This window comes from Colius striatus, chromosome 5 (assembly GCF_028858725.1).
Source record: "Colius striatus isolate bColStr4 chromosome 5, bColStr4.1.hap1, whole genome shotgun sequence".
Classification (NCBI taxonomy): domain Eukaryota; kingdom Metazoa; phylum Chordata; class Aves; order Coliiformes; family Coliidae; genus Colius; species Colius striatus.
Window position 1 is genome coordinate 5,287,585 of NC_084763.1, and position 24,380 is coordinate 5,311,964.

General features: G+C 40.2%; 1 protein-coding gene across 3 annotated transcripts in view; it reads left to right on the plus strand.

Annotated features, from left to right (window-relative positions):
* The window catches only part of MYRIP (myosin VIIA and Rab interacting protein), a 207,686-nt gene that overhangs the window by 69,870 nt on the left and 113,436 nt on the right, over positions 1-24,380 (plus strand). The gene's annotated exons all lie outside the window — the stretch shown is intronic.

Here is a 24,380-nt window from a genome sequence, read left to right on the forward strand (position 1 = left end):
CTTTGTGAATGTTATTCTGATACTAGAAAGAGAGGACAGTCTTCCCTTCATTTAGAATTGATTTGTTAACAAGGAAAGTTTCATTCGAAAGCTGAATAAGAGTCTAACCAATGAATCAAAACAGCTGAGCTACTGTAGGAACAGATGAAGTTAATTCCTCCCCTTGATATAGGAGGAATTGATACAGCATTGCTCATCGTGTCGTGCAGAAGATCTGAGCTCAAACTGTCTTGTTTCTGGATGCACTCCCTCTGGTACCCCAGAAGCCCAAGTGTTCAAAATTCAGAAAGAATCCACAACAGATTGTGTCAAGCTTTGATTTGGCCTATGTAATACTTTAATGTTTTCCAGTCAGATGTGGTTTTTTCCTCATTGGGAGACAGACATTGACAGTGGGAGGCAGCTATTCTTGCAAGACTTCAAGAAACCAGGACCAGCTGGGGAGCGTCTTTCCCTTCTCTTCTAGGGCTCTGTGTCAGGAGCTGAGCAGGAGGGTCTGCGTCTCGGGGGGTCTCTTATTCTGCTTCTGGCTCAGGTGGGGACCTTCAGCTGCCTAAAAGAGATCTGAAGAACTTCAGAGTAAGGTATTATATGACAGGTTCTTTTCTTGTGTTGCTTTGATATTAAGGTTTTTCTGACAGCGCTTCACAGAGGGGCAGGATGGAAGGAGCTCGTAAGAGATCTGTTGTGCTTGCTGCAACCTCTAAGTGCACATTTGGGAAATGCTTTCCTTGCTTCTGGGACAGCAGGTGGAGCTGTTTATTGCACACTTGAAACTTGTTCCTTTTAAAAATATTTAGAAGGAAGATGTGAGTAAACTGGTTGTGTTAAAATGCTGCAACTTCTTGAACGCTGCTGTGTCTGCATTCCTGTAATTTTCCATTCTGATGCAACAGCGTGCTTCTGTCCTGCTGTGCTGCATGTGACTCTTCTGCTTTGCTGCCTTCTTTTTGTCAGATCATAGAATCATAGAATGGGAAGGGTTGGAAGATGACACAAATGTTTGCAATCACTGTCTTTATGTCTAATGCAGTTCATTTTGTTATCGTACAAGAATTTTATGTTGGTCGTGTCACACTGGTAGGGTGGTTAATTTACCTCTTTGCTTTACCATTGTAAGTGAATTTTTAAACAGATTGCTTTGGGGTAAGATAGAGAAGCCAACATTCTTTTCTATACCTTTGTTTTGTAAAAGCGATGGATGTTGATGTTCTCTGCACAGAACAAATAGATATCCAAGGAACAGCAAACCCACCTTTCAGCTGCCTTGTAAAGTGTTCCTTGGCATAAAGGAGCTCTGTTGAACTGACATGAGATGGAGGAGCTTAGGCTCAGGAAGGATAGACCTTGTTTGTGTTTTAACCTTGCACTTAGTTCTTTGCCTGAATGAAGATCGGGTAGATCCAAGGAGAAGATCCTATTACAGAGAGTGGTCTGACAGTCTTCTTGGGGGAGAACTGGCAACATTTGTAACCTCATAGAATGGTGGGATTGGAAGGGACCTTTAGAGATCATCTAGTCCAACCTCCCTTCCTGGCTCCTCCCCTGCTTGAGCTGCTTTATGTACTGTAAGTCTGTTAGAGGTTGTCTGGGAGAGCTTTCTCACTGCCTTCTACTGGTGAAATCTCCTTTAGCATTACAGTAACTCTGTCCAAAATGTAACTGATTGGCTTAATAGCAACTGATACTGTAACTGAATTTATATTGAGCACCTTGAGGTTTAAATTAAACATTTATGTTGTCTACTTGCAAGCTCCAAAAGCAGAGTCAATGTCACTGAATTAAGTCATAGGATACTTAGCAGCAATATGTATTCTTGCTGTTTCCTTTTGCTGATGAAAGCCAATAAAATGGAAGTTACAGTATCTTTTGCCAATGTGTGCTTAATGATAACCTTTGAAATAAATGGACTTCTTTCCTATAACAGCCTTCTTTCTAGTGTTGGCAGGTGAGAAAATAAACTAAGCATGTAATTTAATTTTCTGCAGCAGGTAATGTAGTAGAACTTCATGGTACATGATCAAGAGTACAAGCAAAGTATTACTTGCAGTCTTTATTTTCTTGGTGTTGTACAGGATCTCAGTTAATAAGGTTTATTGCTTAAATAATCAGGTTTACAATAAACAGCAGTACATCATTTACAGAAACCCTGGGTTCTTGCTTAGTTAATTGTATATTTAGTAAAGCTATTCTTGGAAACCAGAGGGATCTGCTTTTACAGTATTGCATAACTACAGTGGAAAGTCAAGAACCTGAAGCTTAAAAAAAAAATAGCAGCAGCAGCTCAGGATCTGATTGTAATCTGAAATTTCCTAATGACTTCCAAAGTTAATTACTCAGTAATGAAAAATGGCAGTGCAGCATTCATCATTGTTTTTATTCATCTTATCTCTGGAAGACTTCAAGATGTTCCATGAATACAGGGCCCTGTTTTATTCCAGTCATTTGAAAGCTCCCATATAGGTGATGATGACCTTTTGTGAGTCAGTAACAGCAGGTTAGTTCAGAAATACTTCTGGTGTTTTATTGGCCTGTGATTACTTTCATATAACAAGAATTTCCTTTGGGCATATCCCCTTTGATTTTGAAACTCTCAAGAAAAAGAACACCCCATGGTTAGAACCAAACCAGTTCAGTCATATCTACTGAATTGCAGAAAATGATGTTTTGGGAGTATTAACTATCCTACTTCTATCAATTCACATTGCAATAAGGTTGCTGCTAATGTTCACTAGTTTCTTTGGTCATCACAATGTGTAGGGAAGGAGAGGATGTTGCTTATAGCCAGGATTTGAAATGAAAGCAAATTTTCTTTGTGGAATGCTTAGCAATTCCATTTTGATCAGTTCCTTTAGTTTACTGTAACGTGACTGAACTTGCCAGTGAATTAGGACACCTAAAGTGTGGGGAGAGGAACTAATAAACACAAAGATATACAGAGATACAAGGAGCCTTTCCAGAGAGTCTTTGAGTGAGTGTGCTATCTAAAGAGAAGGTTGGAAAAGGAACATTCCAGGAAGATAAAGTCAGCGAGTGACTGCAAAGATAACTTTTTGCATTGGCTTTTTTTTTTAGGGTAGTTTTCACATTGGTGCCTCATTGTGTGAGGGTCTGCCTGAATTGTGAAGAGTAAGTTTTAGACTAAATCAGTAAAAAGATAATAAATTAGTCTCCAGGAGCAGATGGCAATTTTTCACAGGTTCCACAAGAACACAAAAATGAAGTCTTTGAACTGTGATATGAGAACTGTCTCCTAAATTATTCTTGGTCCTGGGCAAATGGGTGGATTTGATATGTGGTGGTGTTTTCTGAAAGGGTAATGCAGCAGTATATGCCAGGAGGGCTGGTTTCTGTACTGAATCAATGACAAAGTTGATAAAGAAAATAGTCATGCTCACACCAGGAATAGTGAGGAGGAATAAACATGATTTTGGAGAGCCAAGTCCTCTTCTTGCAAGTCGAGCAGAAGGCCTTGAAGGAGCCGAGAAACAGATGAATGAGGATGATGAAGTTACTGTACTACGCTTGGGTTTAAAAGATTTTTCAATGAGTCCACTCAATGGAGGCCTTGAGGGAATGAAGCTGTTAAGCAATAAATGGCAATATAGTTCATGGATTAAATAGTGATTTTTTAAAAATCTGAGTAAGAGAAACAAGACTAAATGAACAGTTTCCAGAGCATGAGTTTATTAGTGGATTTCCTTTAAAAACCATGCTCCTACTATTCTGGAAAAAGAATAAATAATGAAATAATGAAATTTGCTGAGAGAAGTTACACAGAGAATTCTGATCCTCAGCGACAAGGTGACAAAGCAGCATGTGAGACTTAACTTCTTTGCTGCTCAGGTGAGGGAGCCCTGGCACAGGCTGCCTGGAGAGGTTGTGGATTCTCCTCTGGAGGTCTCCAAACCCACCTAGATGCATTCCTTGGTGACCTGATTGAGGTGACCTTGTTTTAGCAGGGAGATGGACTGTGTAATCTCTAGAGGTCCCTTTCCAACCCCTACCATGCTGGGATTCTGTGAAGTGTTGCTAAGTTCAGGTTTTTATATGCCTATGTCTATGCACCTATGCAAACACAGTGGTTACCATATATGATATATAACCTAAAATACACATATGCAGCAGTAGGATCTGTTGAGAAGAGATCTTGACATCAGTAGTGATAAATCCTTTATGCAAATTCAGTAGCTGATGGTGATCAAAATACAAGTAGGACATCTAAGAATTAGTGTGACATTAATAAGAAATACAAAGTTTATAGTATCCCAGCATCTTGGATGGCACGAGCAGTTCTGATCTTTACCTAAAAGCCTGTCAAGACTGGTAAGACACAAAGGAGGACAATGAGTATGATCAGTGATGCAGAACAGCTTTTGACAGGAAGATTGGGAGCAACATTTCTCAAACTGTTGGCTGTTTCCTCCTATAGAAGCTTAAATGTGCATGAGAAATGTTTACCTTTGATTTTTGAGGAAGATAAATTTCTTTGGCATGTCTGAATAATTTCAAGAAAAGAGTATATAATGAGGTGCTTCATGGTGCACAAGATATTCTTGCCAACATTGCAGCAAGGCATTTTTGTGTTTTGGAATTAAACTGATTTCCTACAGTAGTGAACTGTTTTAGGTATATTTTTTTGTTATTTATTCATATCATACTCCAAGTGCCAGAGTAAAGTTTCTGGTCTTGACCTATTTTGCTATTTGCACTGCCTAACCCTGTAGGATTAATTTCTTTTGATTTCCAAAAGCTTCTGGAAAAAAGAAACAACTTGCATTAAAAAAAACCCAAAGAAGAAAAGGTCGTGATATTATGAGGAGGTTAGAAATGAAGAGTTGTTATAGATTAGAAACTACAACTGAAATGAAAGAGTAGGAACAAATGGTGAATTTTCAGGTTTGGCTAGAGGTATGTGGAGCTTTGTATTGTAGGAATTCTTTAGCTTATTTAACCATGATTCAGAAATGAATGGCAATATGTTTGTAAATGAGAAGGATTTAGAGTGAATGAAGTCAAATGTGACTGCAGGGATGTAGTTAAAGGTTTTATTTCAAGCTTTGACTGGGTAGGTATTTTTTCTGAGGTTTTTCTCATTGTCTTTCTTCTTTTGGACCTTTGACAAATGCTGGGCAATGGCTAGAGGAACTTAGAAGGGTGTGCTGTACTGAGTTTGAAAACTCATAGGAAATGGTCACAGGTATGAAGGTGCCTCAGCAAAAACTGTACCTATGCAAAGTACCTACTGGAGAATTATGATGGAAGAGAACACTGACAGTCTTGTAATTCTGCTGTGCAAATTGAAGGTGGCTAAAATAGTTACTAGCTCCTTTCCTGATCAGAAGCAACAAGTAATCACTAAAGCTTTCATTAGCAGCTCTGTTAAAAGAAAGAAACATAAAGTGAGAGAGTTTGCCTTTCAGAAGAGATGAGAGAGGACACAATGAAAGTACAAAAGTTATTATGCAGTGTAGGATTAAGCACTCTCACACTTCCTTTTGATAGCAAATGTACCATCATCAAATCTAAAGAAATCCAATTCTGTTTACATGGTTAGGCTAGGGAATGAATTTCCCAAATAATGCTTAATTTCAGATTTAACAGGATTTTTGAACAAATAGGCAAGAAACAGACTTCCATGTTACAACTCCTCAGTATAATAGCAACTTTCACTCTTTCAAGAATAAGACTATTTCTACAGAAACGAGCAGGGAGAGAAGATACAAATAAACTTTATTCCAGTAAATCCTGCTCATCTGGTCAGACCTTTAATCCAAGTGTTTCATAGACCATAGTCCATCTTGTAATTTACTTGCCAAGGTGGAGGTCCACCAGTTCAGAACTGTTGGTCACTAGATTGAAGTATGAAGAGGGGAAAAAAGGTTTCAAGTGTGCAATAAAAGAGTAGACAGGGAAGTACCTCAGAGTGAGAATCAAGGTATGTGTAAGCTTCAAAGTCTGTTACAGAGAGCCCAGGATGCAGCCTTGAGAAACTGTTGTAATGCTGACAGCACGTTCTGATTATCTGTGTTTCAAAAGAAAAAGATGCATGAAATTTAGTTCTGAGCCAGAGTTTTGAAGTGAAGAGTGAACAAAGATGATGTTGAGGTTAATTGCTAGCTGTTGTTGAAACTGTGCACTAAAAATAAGTGGGAAACATTCAGTTTTAGGACGTTTGAATCTTTCCCAAGCTTGATATGTGTGAAAAACATAGAGGAATGGAGAAAATGGTAACGTTACTGAATACCAGCAACAAGACTACAATGTACAGTAAGTAATCTGTACATTGGCTGCTTTAGAGGAGGAACTTGGGCTGCTATGGAAAAGGTACAATTTATCCCAGAAGCATGTTTCTTTTTTACACACAATACATTGCTGTGCTAGGGAATCTGACACCTTTGCAATATGATGATGAATTCTTTGGTCTCTGGCAGACAATTAACAATACTTTGTGCACTAGAGACAATAAAAAGCAATGCACTCAATGCTCTAATACTCAGAAGAGTGATGGAAAGCCTTAAGGGAGGCAGATGATTTTTTAATTAACTCAGTTTGAGAATTTCCCTGGAAAATACTGCATTAAAGATTTTGGGGAATTCAAAATGAATTTCTGTTCAAAAAAGGACCCCAAGGTTTTTTTTCTGCCCCTTAATGAGGTAAAGTGGGGGATAATGGTTAGAAATCAGGTTTAAAATTCATATGGGTGAAGACTGTGAGAGAGATTGTATGTGTTGAGCAGTATTTGAGGGAATAAGCATTTGTGCAATGGTGAAATTTATTTCCAGAGGGCAACACTGTAAATGACACCTTTGTGGCTCCTTTTTCTGTTAGCAACACCTGGAAGTGGGAATTGTTGCTGTGTAGTTTGGTCTAATGTAAGATGAGGTAAATGTTAATAGCCAGGTATCTATCTCCAAAGCAATATTGAAGCTCTAAGAAATGCATCAGTTGCCATGATTTCCTTTCTGGATATGCCATCATAAAGCCTCACATGATAACAGGTGTATGTGTGTAGTCATTGCTTGTGTCTATTATGGGATGGACTGCTGCATTAGCAAATGGTAGATAAACAAGAGGCAGAAACAGAGGGAAGAGAAGTAATAGCAAGTGTCCATAAAATGGAGAAACAATAGTTAAAGCAGATTCTCCCTTTGACTTGCACTTGCTTCTGTGAGTGGAGAAGCCATAGGAGGCTGCATGCCTCAGCCTTTGGGAAGCCATGGCTTCCCCTTCATGTCTCAGAAGATTTTTGAGACCAGTAGTGTATCACTGTACGATTTTCCTCACATCAGATCTGATGAAGGGACATTTTTCTGAGTGGTAATTCAGCACACTGCTGCTCCAACCTCTACTTTCTAAGTTCTCTAATGCAGAGTAATGGGGAGCAAAAGGCTATTCAATCAAACATCTGTTTTTTAAGGCAGATTTGAACATTTGCAGTGATTTGATCCTATTCTGAAACAAAACATGAAGCTTAGTTTGGACAATTTTGTACTGCTATAACCAGGGTCAGATTGGGGTTTTTAACTGGGGGGAGAGTGTGGGATGGGCAGCGGCAGAGAGTTGGGCAGTGAAGTAATTTCATTTAGCAGTCTTTATGGTGTATATACTCTTAGTTAATGACCTGAAAACATGCAGGGCAATGAAGGGAAATAAAAGAACCTGCAAAACAGTTGTTACTCTTCCCAGAGTGACATGATATTTGATGATCCTGCTCTGGCAGAGGGGTTGCACTGGATGATCTTTGAGATTCCTTCCAACCCTTAAGATTCTATGATTCTGTAGAGTGTTTTAATATGGACACATGTTGAAGCTGGAGAGAACTGTCCCTGTATGCTGGAGGGTAATTTTTCACAGACTTGAAGGCAATTTATATAACTTGAGCTTCTGAATTACATAATTACCCTTAAAGATATACTTTCTGTGGCTTGATAAAATAGTGGGATAGAATAATTGGCACTGATATACCAGAGACAACTTAGAAATACTCAGCCTGCTAATTAAAATAAACATAATTACTCTTCCCTTCCTTCATTCCTTCCAAGCAGCAGATTCATTTGCTGTATCTATTGTACTGTGTAATATGAAGGCACTGGAGTAGGTGAATGTTGAGCTGACATCCCTCATATTAGATCACCTGCTTTCACACCAAAGTTCTGTGAGTTATTCTAAATGTCTTGAATTATGCTTTTATTTCAGCTGAAGGGCAAAGCACCCATCAGCCTTGGATGTGAGAATCCTAATTTAGATGATGTGATTTTGTTCTTATTGAGCCCTCTTTCCTCCCTCTTTCCTCCCTCTTTCCTCCCTCTTTCCTCCCTCTTTCCTCCCTCTTTCCTCCCTCTTTCCTCCCTCTTTCCTCCCTCTTTCCTCCCTCTTTCCTCCCTCTTTCCTCCCTCTTTCCTCCCTCTTTCCTCCCTCTTTCCTCCCTCTTTCCTCCCTCTTTCCTCCCTCTTTCCTCCCTCTTTCCTCCCTCTTTCCTCCCTCTTTCCTCCCTCTTTCCTCCCTCTTTCCTCCCTCTTTCCTCCCTCTTTCCTCCCTCTTTCCTCCCTCTTTCCTCCCTCTTTCCTCCCTCTTTCCTCCCTCTTTCCTCCCTCTTTCCTCCCTCTTTCCTCCCTCTTTCCTCCCTCTTATGAAAAGCCAGGAACTGAAACTCTGGGTCACTTGTGCTCTATTGAATGGATCATAAGACCTACTTAGATAAAATGCTTTTTACATACTCCCAGGGGTTTGGTTGGCATTTTGATCATTACAATTAGTTACACACAACTGTAACAAGCATATAGTGCATATCTTGAAATGTTTATCCAATTTACATAGCTTACTGGTTTTCTTAGAGCCATCTGTATTTCTTTGATCTTTTACAGTCTTCCCTTTATGTTTTTCTGATTAAATAATAAATCTGGGGATCTCTGCCCTGTTGTAAATAAATATTTTACTGTCAGGACTTTGAAGGAGTTGAAGTCAAAGACACTTGAAAAGGTTTTGAAGAAACTTCAGATACGCAGAGTAGAGGCAGCCTAAAGAAAATGGTTTACTTCATTGCTTTTACTTGGATATTTGTAGTGTACTTTAAGGTACAGATATTCTGAGTAAAATATAATGGATGAATGGAACCTGTATTAACTGGGTGTGATAAAGCTGATATTTTACTGATTAACAGTAGAGGGTAATTCATCTATACTTTTGGATCTCTCAAGTTTGAGGTATTTGAAGAGAGAGAGAGAGAAAGAAATTTAAGGGACTTGATTTCAAGAAACACTAAAAACCAAGCTCCTTTAAAGCATCTGTCATTATGTGTACCATAACTGAGGAGCCAAAAATCCTGTCTTAATCATCCAGCTCAATTGATATGCAGTGCATAAAAAGTATGATTTATTATTTTAAACCAAGGATTTGAGTAAGAAACGGTTATTTTAACATTAATGAAGAACACTCTAGTATGAGTGTTATTGAGCATTGGTATTTTATTTGGTGAGCTTTCTGGTTTTCAGACTTACCCAGAATGTAACTTGGAGAAACTTGTCCTGAACAGAAAGAAGAGATGATGAAATGTAACGTTTAGGCTCTTTGTTGCTTTGCTTTTCTTGGTTGTACTCTAGGGTTTAGCTGGACACTGTAAACCTAACATTTCTCTGGAAGTGCTGCCTGCTTTTACAGCATCACTAGATTTATTAATTGAGTGTTATTTGAGCTCAGTCTGTTTATTTCCTAGCTGCTGAGTGTAACTGATTGTGGTTTGTCCAATGTCAGCCTTCATGGCTAATTCATGCAGTAATGGTAATAATGAGATCAGTGAGTTATTATCCCTTTCTTGTCCTTTCCAGGACCCTCAGGTCCCTTTCCCCTACACTACTGTCTAACAGTTCATTCCCCAGCCTGTACTGGTACAAAGGATTATTCTTTCCCATGTGTAAGACTCTACACTTGCCCTTGTTGAGCTTCATTAGATTTCTCCCTGCCCAACTCTCCAGCCTGTCCAGGTCTGGTTGAATGGCAGCACAGCCCTCTGGTGTGTCAGCCATTCCCTCCAGTTTAGTATCATCAGCAAACTCACTGACAGTGCCTCTGTTCCCTCAGCAAGGTCATTAATGACTATATTGAATAGTACTGTCCCAGCACTAACCCCTGAGGGACTCTGCCAGACACAGGCCTCCAACTAGACCCTGCCCCATGGATCACCACTGTCTGCCTTCTTCCCTTCAACCAGTTCACGATCCACCTCACTACCTGATCATCCAGCCCACACTTTCTCAGTTTTGCTGCCAGGCTGCTGTGGGAGATGGTGTCAAATGCTTTACTGAAATCCAGATAAACCCCATCCACTGCACTACTCAGGTTGGTCAAACATGACTCCTCTTTGATAAAACCATTTGACTGCTCCTATTGATATTGGGTCTTTGTGATTTCCCATGCTAGAACACAAAACTTGAGGCCTGAGCTGGTATTTCTGCAAAGTTAGAGACAGATTCAGCTTTTTAACTGAACTGGGAAACTTCACCATATATGTAGATTGGTTTAAGTGCTTCTTGGACACAGATTCTGTGGTGGCACCGTTCAGAAAATGAACTCAACTGTAACCAAGGGAGTCTTTGTAACTTCAGTTTTTCCTGCAAGAGGGAAATATTCTGAGTTTAACAGCTTTCTCCATCATTGATTGTGTGGTTTTCAGTCTGTATGTTTTGCCCATACAGCAGAAAGAGAAATGCTTTAATTGTTTTCAGTTCCCAAGGAATGGGTTTTATATATCAGCAGCTCTTCTTAAGGCCGCCCCTTGTTTTTGAAGCAAAGCTTTCCTTTGATTTATAAACTGTTGATTGTACTCTGAGCTTTTGGGTTTCCTGCTTTTGTAGTTCCATGGGTAAAACCAGTGTACTGAATTCCTCTGAAGCTTTTCAGGCTTTTACTCAAGGGGAGACTCCTTCATTGTGAGTATCAGTGCACTCCAGTTTGTGTGTTAGAGCTCTTAAAAATGCCATACATAATTAGCCTTTTGCTTTAGGCAAGAATACCTGCAGTTGTTTCTCTGGGTAAAATAATTGGCTGCTAATCAAGATTTCTAGAGGATTTTTTTGGTTTGCCCTAAGTGGAAAAATCCTTCCCTTTTCTTTAATGTCTGTTACACATCCTGCCATAGGAAGTGAAATTTGCACCCTTGGCCTAGAAGGGTCGTTTGAAAGACATTTGGGAGCATAGTAGAGAATTAGGTAAAAGATGGTATAGCCCTATATGTGAAGAAAACACCACCTTGCCTTCTCACTGTTTGCTTGTATTTTTTCCTTATACTTGAATGTAAACAATATGGTTCTTTCACCTCTACTTGTGAGGATAATTCCTTGACCTTTGGTTCTTGTGGCTTACCTTTGACCCTCTGTGTCCTAATTTGTGAATTGACTTTTAACTTGTGACATCTCCAGGATTTTTGTGTTATAACCAGAAAATACAGAGAAGTGAAAAAGCTGTCAGAAAATGTAGTGCTATACAAGAGGAAAATCAAACAAAAACGAAAGAAAGGAATGGGAAGAAAACTTAAAGTGTTTGTAGGATTGGAGAGAAGAATACTTACTGTTGTTCTGATGCTGTAAGGGAGCATCAAGACAACATCCTTGTATGCATCCAACTTGGAACTGAAGTGGAAATGCCCATCCAATAACCCTCTTGTTTGTGGCATCCACAGAAGGGATCTATATTGTATCATTGAATGTTACACTACCTGTCATAACCATCACTTTTTAATAGAAGAGAGTTCTTTTCTCACCCTTTATTTAACACAAGATTATTCAGGAAAATGTGCTTTGCTAAGCGTTAACTCTCGTGCACCCAAATCCCACTGTTTAGAGACAAGTTTAGACTTCCAAGTAGAAAGCACTTCCACAGTTAGGGAATATTTATGGAAAACAGAGTTACACCTTTACTCTTTTCTAAGCAGTAGGATCTTGGTTAAATATGCATTTTTAGGACTCTCTTGAAGGAGATCTCCACTTGCATTTCTCTTACTCTCTAAGCATCAAGTTGCTTGGTCCTCAGTCTTTTCATACACTTGCAACTGAATGTAGAGATCTAAACTGAGCAAATAATTTATTACAAATAACTATTTATTTTGTCAGCACTTTAATTTTTAGTAATGGAATTAATAAGAATTACATTGTTATGGTTCCCATTGGAGGAGCTTCCTCCAGTTGAAGTTTAATTAAATGCATTTAATTATTTACTATAAATCAACAGGTCTTTCAGTTACAGAGGTGTTCCTTTGGGACCACTTAATTATGTGAATTTTGTAGTCTGGCATTTATGGAGATGCCCATGCTTTTGTATTCTGGTTACTTGAAAGGTCAGTGTTTTACATCCTTCATTTTCTCTTTTCCCTTTTTCTTTTTTTGATTCAGAATAAATGTTTGATTTTTGAGAAGAAATTGTTGCTTTTAAGCCATCAGTTCTCCTTTTGATGTACTTCAAATCACTGATAGTCACACATCAGAAGCAGATTTGATCAGAGGATGTTAAGGGTTGGAGGGGACCTCAAAAGATTGTCCAGTCCAACCCCCTGCCAGAGCAGCACCACCTGGAGTAGGGCACACAGGAACTCGTCCAGGTGGGTTTGAATGTCCCCAGAGAAGGAGACTCCACACCCCATCTGGGCAGCCCCTGCCAGTGCTCCCTCACCTCAACAGGGAAGTTTTTCCTTATGTTTCTATGGAACCTCTTCTGTTCCAGCTTGTACCCACTGCCCCTTGTCCTATCATTGGCCATCACTGAGAACAGCCTGGCTCCATCCTCCTGACCCCTGCTGTATGAGCATCTGCACAGACCTTTATCACTCATTCCTTAATATCCTACTAGTCTGGTAACCTGGCTGTCTTTCCTCTTTGACAGCCATTAGTACTACGTTTCCATGGGAATGAGTTATGGAGAGTACTAGGTGGGTGAGATTCCCACTTGCAAGGGCTATTGAATAATGCAGTTTGTCTATATGTGTATGCATGCATCCTCACACACACAGGCAGAGTAAAGCTAAAATAGCTCCACTTCTAGTCACAGCTACAAAATAAAGACCTTTATTTTCTAAACAAATTCTACATTACTAGCTTTTTATGTCTTGCTGATTCCCTTTCATTCCATTACTGAACATTTTACTACATATTTCTTCATAACTTCATCTCTTTCATAACTTTATTTCTTCATAATCTTTAACAACATCTTGCTAAATGCTGTTAAATTTGCAGACTTGTTAAATTTGTTGAATTGTTAAATTTGCAGAAACATTCACATAATAAAAAGCTTCTGGATTTAAAGGTATTAACTATGAGATATCAAAAGCATTGTAAGATAAAGTGACGTTGTGTGCTAATGTTCCTTTAGCAATACCATGTGCCAACGTCTTTGAAAGGACTACCTTAAGTATGTGTGTTTAAATAGGGAGATGGAGGTGCTGTCAATATTTTCCTGCCCTTTTGCAGAGATGTGTTTGGTTTGTAATAAGAAATAGGATCCTGCTTCCAGAAGCTGTTCATGTGGTTGGTATGAAACACAAGAGTAATGTATCCTGTTAAATACAAAATACATCCTGTGAAAACAAGAATCTTTTGTCTGCCAAAGTATTTTTCTTGTGCACAATAGAGGTGTGCTGCAATTTTAAGCTTATGTCTTCATCTTTAAAACAAACAAAATGTATTGCAAGCAGTTGCTGTACTTGTGGAAATAATTGTTTAGAGGCTTAAACGTACTGAAGATCTTGAGCTGCTGTTTCTTGGCACGTATTATGTCGACCATTTGGAATTGTAGAGCTTGCACTTTTTAAGCTGCTTGAATTGCAGAGTCTATGTCAAATATCTAAGAAGAGCAGGTACTATGTGTTAAGAGCATGGGCACCATGAAGAGGAGCTGAATTAGGGAAGTGGACTTAAGGAACTCTGCATGAGCAGACCTGTTGAAAACAATTGAAGTGTTGCATTTAGCAAGGAATTCACTCCTGAGACAAAGTTAGTGGGAACCTCTTGTTTTGAGGCTTCTGGTTGTTTTTTCTTGTCACCTTAGGCAATATCAACATCCTAGGATTGCACAGGAGTTTCACCTGAAACAACCTCCTCTAACCTGAATGGCCTAGAGCATTTGGTAATGCTTCCTGCATTCTTCTTGTAGCACATTGGGACTCCTGTGGTGGTTGCAAGAACTGGCCACAGCTTTGGTGGATGTTCTGTGAGATGACGCAGTGCAGACTTGTTTCCGCTGCATCCCCCGTGCTTGTGCAGGACATGGCTTTCCCACTGTTCCCATCCCACCTGGGTTCTGGAGAGGCAGCCACTCTTCTGGGAAAGTGATGATCTGAAAAGGCAAACTTCAAAGCATTACTCATCTTGTATGCAAAGTGGGATGGACATCTTTGTGCTGTTGATTCTAACAACACACGTGCAGTTCTGACGCTGGGATTTGTCAGGCTGCGAAAGCTGCTTCCTTAGCAAGCTCTAGTGTTTATTCTGCTGCCTGCTCTTGTTTATTCTGTGGGGAAGGGTCGAGTAACAACACTGATTCTAGTGCAAATCTTTGTAAGTCTGTGTTGCTGCAAGTCCAGCCAGGAAGATGAGAGGTTGACTCACAATGAATGCACAAGAGATTTTCAGAGCCAGTCTCTGAGTTGCTCTCCTGCTGTACACTATCCAGGCCATGAATTGTGCTTTATAAGGTCAAAGCAGATCATACTGTGAAAGGAGCATTGGGAGAAGAATTATTTAATGTAGTAGGAGTGTTTCTATTCTTAAAGGAATTATTTTCAAGTTAATACAGGTATAAAATTGGCTTCCTAAGAAAGACAGACTCACAGATGCCACTAATGATGCAGAGAATATATTGCACATGAGCATTGATGAAAGAGTGTGTACACTTCAATATTTTCACTAAATAGTTTTTGCCTGTTTGAATTGAACAATACTTTCAGATACTTGCAGATAAATGCTACAAATATACCCCTGCTTGATGAATACTTTGCTCTAGTGCTCATGAATACACAATGAAATACTCAGAGGTGGTCAATACCTTTGGTTTTCATCCCTCTAAAATTAGGTGCACCTGAGAATTAATTCTGTCAAACTGTGGTGGTTTCTTTCACTTAGTACAACAAGGAGAAAAAAGACAGGATTGTATTTGTGACAAAATGCACTATTCTGAGCTGCAAAATGGGAAGCAGAGACTGACTGATACAGAAATAACCCATTAGAGAGACTTCAAGAACTACACTTTAGCTGCTTAGTATGAAGGCTAACCCTTAGTAGATGGTAGGGAATAAAAAGCTGTTAGGCTATGGAGTTTATCAGGTTTGTGGTAAGTAGTTACCAATGCTGCTGTGCAATTATACAGACTTCTTGATATTTCTGGAAATTATTTGGGAAGAACATTGAAAGATAAAATTCCACTAGAATTAGCTAAAAAAGAGGCATGAAACAGTGAGATATTATAGAAGAATACCAGACAGGGAGTGAGAAATATGCTTCAGGGAGAGCAAAATGACATTTATTGAGAGGAAATGAGATAGGGTGGAATATACCAAATGTTTATATAACTATAAATCACTACCAAAAAAAACTCAGGGAAAGAATGTAAGAAAGGTGGTAAAACTGTAATGATGCTTTGCTAGGTTGTTAGGATATTTGATAGAGTGATACAACAGAAATTATTACATGTTTGTCATCTGAGAGGAAGGTGTCATAAACACTAATGTAAATAATAATGAAAGCTTATGTTTTGGAGTCACCTTGTGGGATTGTGGAATGTACAGGTGACCTTACAAAGTGAATGAGAAGTGGCTGGATGTGTAGGCTCATGTAGTCAGTGGTTCAGTATGGATGTAATAATGGGAAAGGGAGAAAACTTGGTCTTCAAGACCCACCTGGACATGTTCCTAGGTGACCTGATCTAGGTGAACCAGCTTCTGCAGGGGGATTGGACTGGATGATCTCTAAAGATTCCTTCCAATCCTACCATTCTATGATTCAATGATAGTCTCTTGCAGTTAATGTCCAACATGGAAGCACATCTTTTGACCTTTCTCAAAGGATCAGTTAAATCCAGGATTTAACCAGAAGGTCCTGCAACTGCAGCAGAAGTGCTTGTCCCCAATAGCAGTGAAGTATTTCACCTTAGAACACCCTACCTGGCTGCAGAGCAGTCTGTAACTGAGACAGAAGCACAGATGAAAAAAAGGAGGGAGGGGTGAAATTTGTTAAGACCCAGATTTCTTTTCACAAGTTGTGTGGCACAGTTTAAACAAGAGGGTAAAGGAGTCTGTACTTGCAGCTCTTATTCTCAGAAAAGATCATTTCAGCTTTCATGTGGAGATTTCTGATGTCCCCAGAGCTCCCCAGAACATCTGCTCTATAATTCAAGACCTGCTTATCCCTTCCTGCTCCACTTGCCTGAAGATGGTTTCAAAGCCTACCAGTTAAATGTGGTGCACAGTTTGTGCTCCTGTGATAAGCAACATGACAAAAGGAAACGAGGTTAAACACAATACCTCTTGGCAATTTAAAGGTTTACAAAGTGAGCAGGAATTTAAAAGAACACCAGGATATTATTTATTTCGTTTATCTACACTCTGATATGTCAGTTCCAACTGATGATTGACACCAATTGACAGTACTTGTCAGCAACAGAAAAGGAAACTTCCCTGAAGAGCCACTAGCAGTGTCTGTAGAGTAATAGATCAGTAATCATTCAGTTTGTGAAACAACTCCACCTGAGCATGCAATTGTTAACAGATTAATACAGAGCCTGGTTATGACAAGCAAGATACTGGCCTGAGACAAGTGAACCACAGCTGACTTGGTGCTGACTGAAGCTGTTCCTTCTCTAGCAAATGCAGTTCCTGATAGGTGTGTTTTAGGCAAAGGTAAGCATTGAGCATGGTTTCATTTGTATGGTACCATCAGCAGTTTAACTGGTTCAGCTGTGATTAGCACAAAGCATCCACAGACTGATCTTCACATCATTCATGGTAGTGAATAAAAAACATGAAGGTGTCAATGCAATTGTTTTCTCATTCTCAGAAGCATTAGCAAATGTAAGAGAACCCCCAAAGCCCTGACAACAACAGTGTTTAAACTGTGCTGGATTTCTTTCTCTTTAGAAGGAGATTGTCCCCAGAATCTATGATATGCAGATTCATAGAATAGAATCTATTCTATGCAGGGAACTGATTAATTTTTGATGTGCAGTGCTGTCTGAGTGTGTAGAAGGATTTTCAAAGGTAGGTTCTACATCTGTCTTAGTGTTAATTTACTCATCTCCAAGGAACATCAGTTGAAGCACGTGAGGTATGTCTTTAGGGTGATGTGGAGTCCATTTAGTGTCTGTGGTGTTGCTGCAAAGGCTTGCTTAAAAAAACAACTGAAGTAGGGTTTTGTTCTTGTACCTCACTTAACTTTTATGCTTAGGTAAGATTATTTTAAGCTCCTAAATACTTGCTATCCTATGAGACCTCTAATGGCATTGAAATTGCATGTCAGCTCACCTCTCCTATGTCTGCTTCTGTTACTGTTTTCTTGACCAAGTTCATGCCATTGGTAGCCACGTGGTGTGTGCTATGGACAGTCTGAATGCACAGTGGTTGCTGGATCCTTAACGTTGCTTTTCAAGGGCAACAGGACATCATCATAGGCTTTTCGAGTTAAGCCATGGAATGGCAAGACTTTGAAAGCAATTGTGAAGCACTCAATGGGATCAGATCACCAGTTATCATATATGCAACACCATCAGGGTTTGCTCCTGCTTTTGAAAAGAGAAGGAAATAAAAATGTGAGGTTTGATAGAAACACCCACTAATCTTATAGAGGTTTAATTTCACAGAGATGAAAAGCTGAAGAGAAAAAAACCCCCTTAAGAGATGCTAAGAAAGGTCTTAGATAAAAGAATGCAACTGCACTTGGAGTAATTGGACTGTGAAATATTCATCTTGCTGATTTTTGATACAACTGACTTACTCATAAGTATTTATGAGCCTCTTAGTGCTTGTGTGCTGAAGTGTCCCATCTTTCTGTCTCCCCCTGAAGATGTTGCTTTTTGCATTGGATTGGTTTTGATGTTACCTTTTTTTTTTACCCCCACATTTATGGTTCACTCCCTGCTGTCTAATCCCCCCTCAAAGTCAGCTACTGCTGCTGAACTGATATCCCTCTGCACAGATTAAAGTGATGTGTGTTCCTTGAAGGCTCCCCAACTGCAAGCAGTGTATTTGCATGTGTACTAGCATGACTTTTTGACAGCATCAGCAATCTGTAGACTGCCAGTAGACATACTAAGTATTAAATACAGCATGAGGCACAATGGCAGACTGTGTTGTAGGCTCTTCTAGGAGCCTAGAAGATTATCATTTTCAGAGAATGAATTAACTTGGCATTTGCTGTATAGGGACAGTACTATCCTGCTCTGTATTTCTTGGAAAGAGAGCAAGTAGAGTTTCACCTTCACCAGGGACAATTTAGCAAGGACATCAAGAAACAAAGGGGGGCAATGTGATAGTGTAGCACTATGTGGGACGAGAGTTGTTTTATGTGCCCATCCTGATGGAGAAAAAGAAACTGAGAAGAAAATCAGCTAATAGAAATGAGCACTGAGCCCTTGGAGAGTAAATAATGCCGGAGGCATGTGCCTGTTGGGAGAATTTGGTTCCTACTATGTATGGCAGGTGAAAAGATCTATGATGCTGTGTGGCATAGAGAGTATGGAAGGGATAAAATGCTGAGTAGCTCTTTTTGACAGCTCTGGCTAGTTAGTTCCTGGACAGGGATCAAAGAGGGGCTGTAAACCTTCCATTGAATGTTTTCCCTAAATTCAACAGCAGTGCACTAAGCTGGTTGGTCCACTTTGGGGGAATGGGAGAAGGAGAGAGGCTGTGAGGGCAGAGGTCGGAACTGCTTCTAGTAATCTCAGTCTAGGACCTTGAAGATCAGATTGCAAATATGTGAACAGGAGAGAAAGTTTAGTCACAGCCTGTGATCCCTTTCTTTTGTGCTAGTAGCCAAGGAGTAAGAGACTTGTCAGGTTCTGTGCAGATTAAAGGAGCCTTGCTCCTGCTTCAGTATCTGTTGCTCATCTGACAGGTGTTGAGAATACTGTTTATGCTTCAGCCTCTGAATAGAAGCCCTTTGTCCTCCAATATTGTGGCTTGGTGGGTATTGGAGAAACTTGTATTTTCAACTGATGTCTGTACCCCATCCCAACAGACCAAGATTGGACTGACCGTGGCAATGAAAACCACAAGGTGAAAATGGCTCCTCTGAAACACTGGCAACAGGCACATCAGAACTTGTTCACCTGTTCCCCAGACTATGGAGAAATCCAGCTCTTGTGCCAAGTGAAATGTCTCTGGAGCTTGTTCATTTAGTTGAGTATGAGGTGTTCCTGGCAAGAAGGAGGTCTGGAGGCATTCATGGTCAAACCAAGACGAAACCAAGACAAATTGATGATCTTCATGGACTGGTCTGAGTCTAGTCTAGATTCTAAAAAGTATTCCTAACTTGACTTTGGGTTTACATGCTAGGAGTCTATCATCCAAAACATTGACTGAACTTAATTACATCTTAGACTGTGCCAGCTTGCATAATAAAGTCATACAAGCCTCTGGAATGATCCAAATATGCATCTGTATATTTTGGAACTTAAGAGTTCAATCAAGTGTTCTTTGACAGCATTAGTCTTGGTGACTGATGTGTTTAGCATCTATTGGGCTTTCTTTCCTTTTGTATTTATAGGCAAGTAGTGAAATAGAGCTACTCAAAAAAGAAATGCAATCATTGATTCATTCAAACAGCAGGAAGCTGCTCTTCTCTGCAGGTCCTTATTACTGTTGCACATAACTGTAATAGCCAAGCACCATCAGGCATGACTTAAGTGATGGGAATAAATTCTGTTATTCGTGGTTTCCATTCTTCCATCCTTTCCTCAAAAGGGAAATTTTTTGTGCAGCAATTTTTGTTGCTTGTTTTATTTACACATATACTCTATGCCTATAAATACATTCCCTTCCCTCTATGAGGAAGTAAAGCCAGGGGAAGTAAGTGCACATGAGTGCATGCACGTTCTCCCTCTTTTCTCTGTCCCATCCCTCTCACTGGTGTTTTGCTGAAGGAGACAGTGTTGCATGGTGGGAAAGGGGGAATGTCTGCAATAGAAAAAGTCAGCTCGTGTCATCCTTTTGGAAGCGAGCGTCACTGCACAAGAGAGAGGATCAGTGGTGTTGACTATTCTCCTTTCCTTAGACTGTTGTTACAGTTGTCTTGCACCAAGCCATTTGAACATCCTGAAGGTAAATGAGACTTTCAAGCTTGGGATGCCTCAGACTTCTATTTGTACTTCCTGAGTTACATCAACACAGACTTTCTCAATGTATGGGGATCAGAGCTTACATTAATCATCCTGCTTACAGTCATCATCTAGCTGAAGTCCTGTGTGAGACTTCCTCATCCTCAGTATTTCTGAGAGTAAACCAGACCAACTTTTCCCTTTGACTGGGTAATTTTCCTCAAACCAGGCAGACTGGGTTGCCTACCAGTGTTGTGCAGCACTTAGCCTTCATGGGAAACCCATGTTTTACTTCCAAGGAAAGAGTGTGGGGAGTTGCTTTTTGACTTCAACTGACAAGTCCTGTTGGCAATCTCTTTTGCCATTTGACTGCTGATGGAAACTGGAATCTTTGGCAGATAGATAGTGCATGAGGGCCTTAATTTTGTATAGCCATCAGAGCAATACACGTTGCTTTCTTCTCTGTTCTGCTTGGTTTCCTGTGGAGATGAGGCTTTTTCTGTCACACTGTCTCTCTGTCAGCATGTCCAGACCTATCCTGTTAACTTTCTAAAACCATTGGCCAATTTTAGTCCTATTTAACAATGAGGCAGATGCCTTAATGATATTGAGGTGCTACTACTGTAATGAATGCCAGCAGCCAGATAGAGGAGAGATGTAATTAATGCTTGAACTGCTGAAAAGGCTTGAGTGTGTGCTCAGCTTTTTCTCAGCATTAGGCTTAATTAGCTCTGCTGTGAACAAAACTGTCTTTATATTGTGTGAGCATTGTTGTTGTGCTTTTGTAGGTGGCTCTGCTTTTGTGATCTGTCTTGCTATCATGCATAACAGCCTTAATGAGAGTTCAAAATGCCATTGAACATGCCAGTGTTGAGTGTGCAGGCTCATGCTACCAAGTATCAGCATTACTAATTCTGGGAAGTAGATAATAGAGCTGCATGAGGACAAAAAATATCTCTTCTGACACTGCCCTTGAATCTTTAGCTGTTCTCATCTTACAGGGTGTTTGTCTGGGGTCTCCAGCCTGAATCTAAGATTGCAGCATCTTGGGCTGCTGACGCTTCTGTGTGCCAGAAATCCTCCTTGTATCATATAGCATTCACCTTCATCAGCTTCTTCCTTGGGAGCCAGGGTTCCTATCTGACCTCCTGTGCAGAAGTGTTGCTCTGTCTTACTCTGTTGCTGCAGAGCAAGGTGTGTGCTGTGGATGGAGGAGCAACATGGGGAACGGATCTGTTCCCCTGGAAGGATTGTCCATGTGGTGCCATGGCAGGAGGGAGTCATAGAGATACAACCAACTAGTCTAACTAGTTTAATCTCATTTAACATATTTAATCTGTGGGATAGTTCTATCAGTTTACCCAAGGAAATGTGGAAGAGCAAGTAGGTTTTGCACAAGAATTGTAAAGAAAGATTATTTACTTGGGTCTAGCAGCCAGCCTAAGACAGCCAGACCTTTGTACAGGGGACAATCAGCAGAAGCAGCCATTGTTTTGAAATTGTAATTGTATAACAAATGTCTATTGGGAATATGGTTAAATGTGATCTATAAATGCAAGTTGAAAAATTCTGTGCTCACAGTCTTAATTTCCTTTTAGGCTTAAGGTTTAGAATTAACCTGTCAGACTTTTATATAATAGGCTGGTTTTATTTTGAGTTACAAGTCTGAGGCAGAAATGGCAAATAAGATGATGTATAGCCTAGTAATGTGAGTCCTTTTAACGTTCCAGGCTTGGCTCATAATAATGCTGCCAGATCTTGGTTTAGTTCCTGGATAAATATGCAGTAAATGTATTCTTTTTTTTCCCCTGTAGCAAGCTATTTAAGCATTAATTTGAAGTGTAAATCAGCATTTTATGATTGTCATCTTTCAGCTTGGTCTATCTCTTGTGGTACCTTTGAATTTTTAGACTTTTGTGTTACTCTGGATGTGGCACTTAGGGACACGGTTTTAGTGGTGGAAGTAGCAGTGCTGATGGGCTCGATCTAAACCATCTTTTCCAACCTAAATGATTCTGTGATTCTTATCAATTGGAAAGAACAAGGCAGCCACCACTAATTCTGAGAAACTGGAAGAATGAATGTGACATGCACATTTCTGTAACCTTGATTTAAAACATTTCATGGATTATAGTATTTTTCTCTTCATGTACATTCTAGTTGTACGTACCAGAAACTTTGTGATGAGATTGTTAGGAGGCTTGTCTTACACAGCTGTTCCTTCTGGATATTTTTTATTACTATTATAATGAAATATATCACTAAATTTGTAAAAGATAAAATATTTTCATAGACTCACAGAATGGTAGGGGTTGGAAGGGACCTTTAGAGATCGTCTGGTCTAACCCCCCTGCAGAAGCAGGGTCACCTAGATCAGGTCACATAGAAACGTGTCCAGGCGGGTCTTGAAGACCTCCAAGGAAGGAGCCTCCACAACCCCTCTGGGCAGCCTGTGCCAGGGCTCCCTCACCTCATAGTGAATTAGTTTGTTCTTATGTTTAAGTGGAACTTTTTGTGTTCCAGCTTCATCCCATCACCCCTTGGTCTATTGCTAGCTACTATAGAAAAAAGGGATGTCCCAACCTCCTGACACCCACCATTTAGATATTTGTAAATGTTAACAAGTTCCCTCCTCAGTATCCTCTTCTCCAGACTAAACAGCCCCAGGTCCCGCAGCCTTTCCTTGTATGAAAGATGTTCTATACCCTTGATCATCTTGGTGTCCCTGCACTGGACTCTCTCCAGCAGTTGACTCTGTCCCTCTTGAGCTGAGGAGCCCAGAACTGGACACAGGACTCCAGATGAGGCCTCACCAGGGCAGAGTAGAGGGGGAGCAGAACCTCCCTTGACCTGCTGCCCACACTCTTCTTGATGCATCCCAGGCTGCCATTGGCTTCTTGGCCACGAGGGCACATTGCTGGCTCATGTTTATTATTGTCAGTTTATTATCAATCAGCACTCCCAAGTCTCTCTCTGCAGAGCTGCTCTCCAGCAGTTTGACACCCAGCCTGTCCTGGTGCATGGGGTTGTTCCTTCCCAGCTGCAGGACTCTGCACTTGTCCTTGTTGAACCTCAGGAGGTTCCTCTCTGCCCAACTCTCCAGCCGGTCGAGATCCTGCTGAATGGCAGCACAGTCCCTGGGGAATCAGCCAGTGCTCCCAGTTTGGTGCCATCAGGGAACTTGCTGAGGGTCACTCTGTCCCCTCATCTAGGTTGTTGATGAAGATGTTGAACCAGACTGGCCCCAGAACCCATCCCTGTTGAACTCCACTGGCAACAGGCCTCCAACTCGATTCTGTGCCATTTTAAATAACAAATACTTTTTTCATCTTTTAAATTGCGTTCAAATATTTTTACTGTTTAAAATATATGAAATATATGATCAATATATTCCTAAAATGAGAAATAACTTTCTAAATTTTAATTTCTTTTTAATAAATCAACTGCTCTTCTGGCATACAGCAAACTTTAGGGCATCTGCAAACACTTCCAGGATCATTTGGCAGTTGGTTCGGTACACCCTCAAGTCTCTAAAATGAATTATGTCACTAACCTTCCTGCAGCTAATACGAATAATATGACCCCATGGGTCAGAACCAAGCACACTTGGCACTTCTGTGTTCAGAGCTGTTGATCACTAGGATTTTTTTATTACAGACCATTAAGCCTTTGACTCTCATAGAGTTTTGATTTGTAAAGTGTTCTGAAAGCAGCCTGGAATTCTCAAATGAGGGATATGAGTTCCTGTGTGACCTACTCTAGCTGGTCCTGCTCTGGCAAGGGGGTTGGACTGGATGTGCCTTCAAGGTCCCTTCCAACCCTTGAGATTCTGTGATGCTATGACTTTGCACAGCTGGAGTACCTGCCTCTCTTGAGGGCTGTCTTGCTGGAGCTGAGTGAATAAAGATTGTTTGCCCCAGCTCTTGACACAGAGGGTTTAAATGGATGGGCTGTGGGTGACTCCAGAGCATACAGGAGTTTTTATTTCCCAATTCTAGATTTAGAATATGCTTTTTAAACATCTCTTTTCTACCTGCAAAAGTTATCTGAAGAGTATTACATGGAAATGTGGAAAGATTGGTATTTTGGTT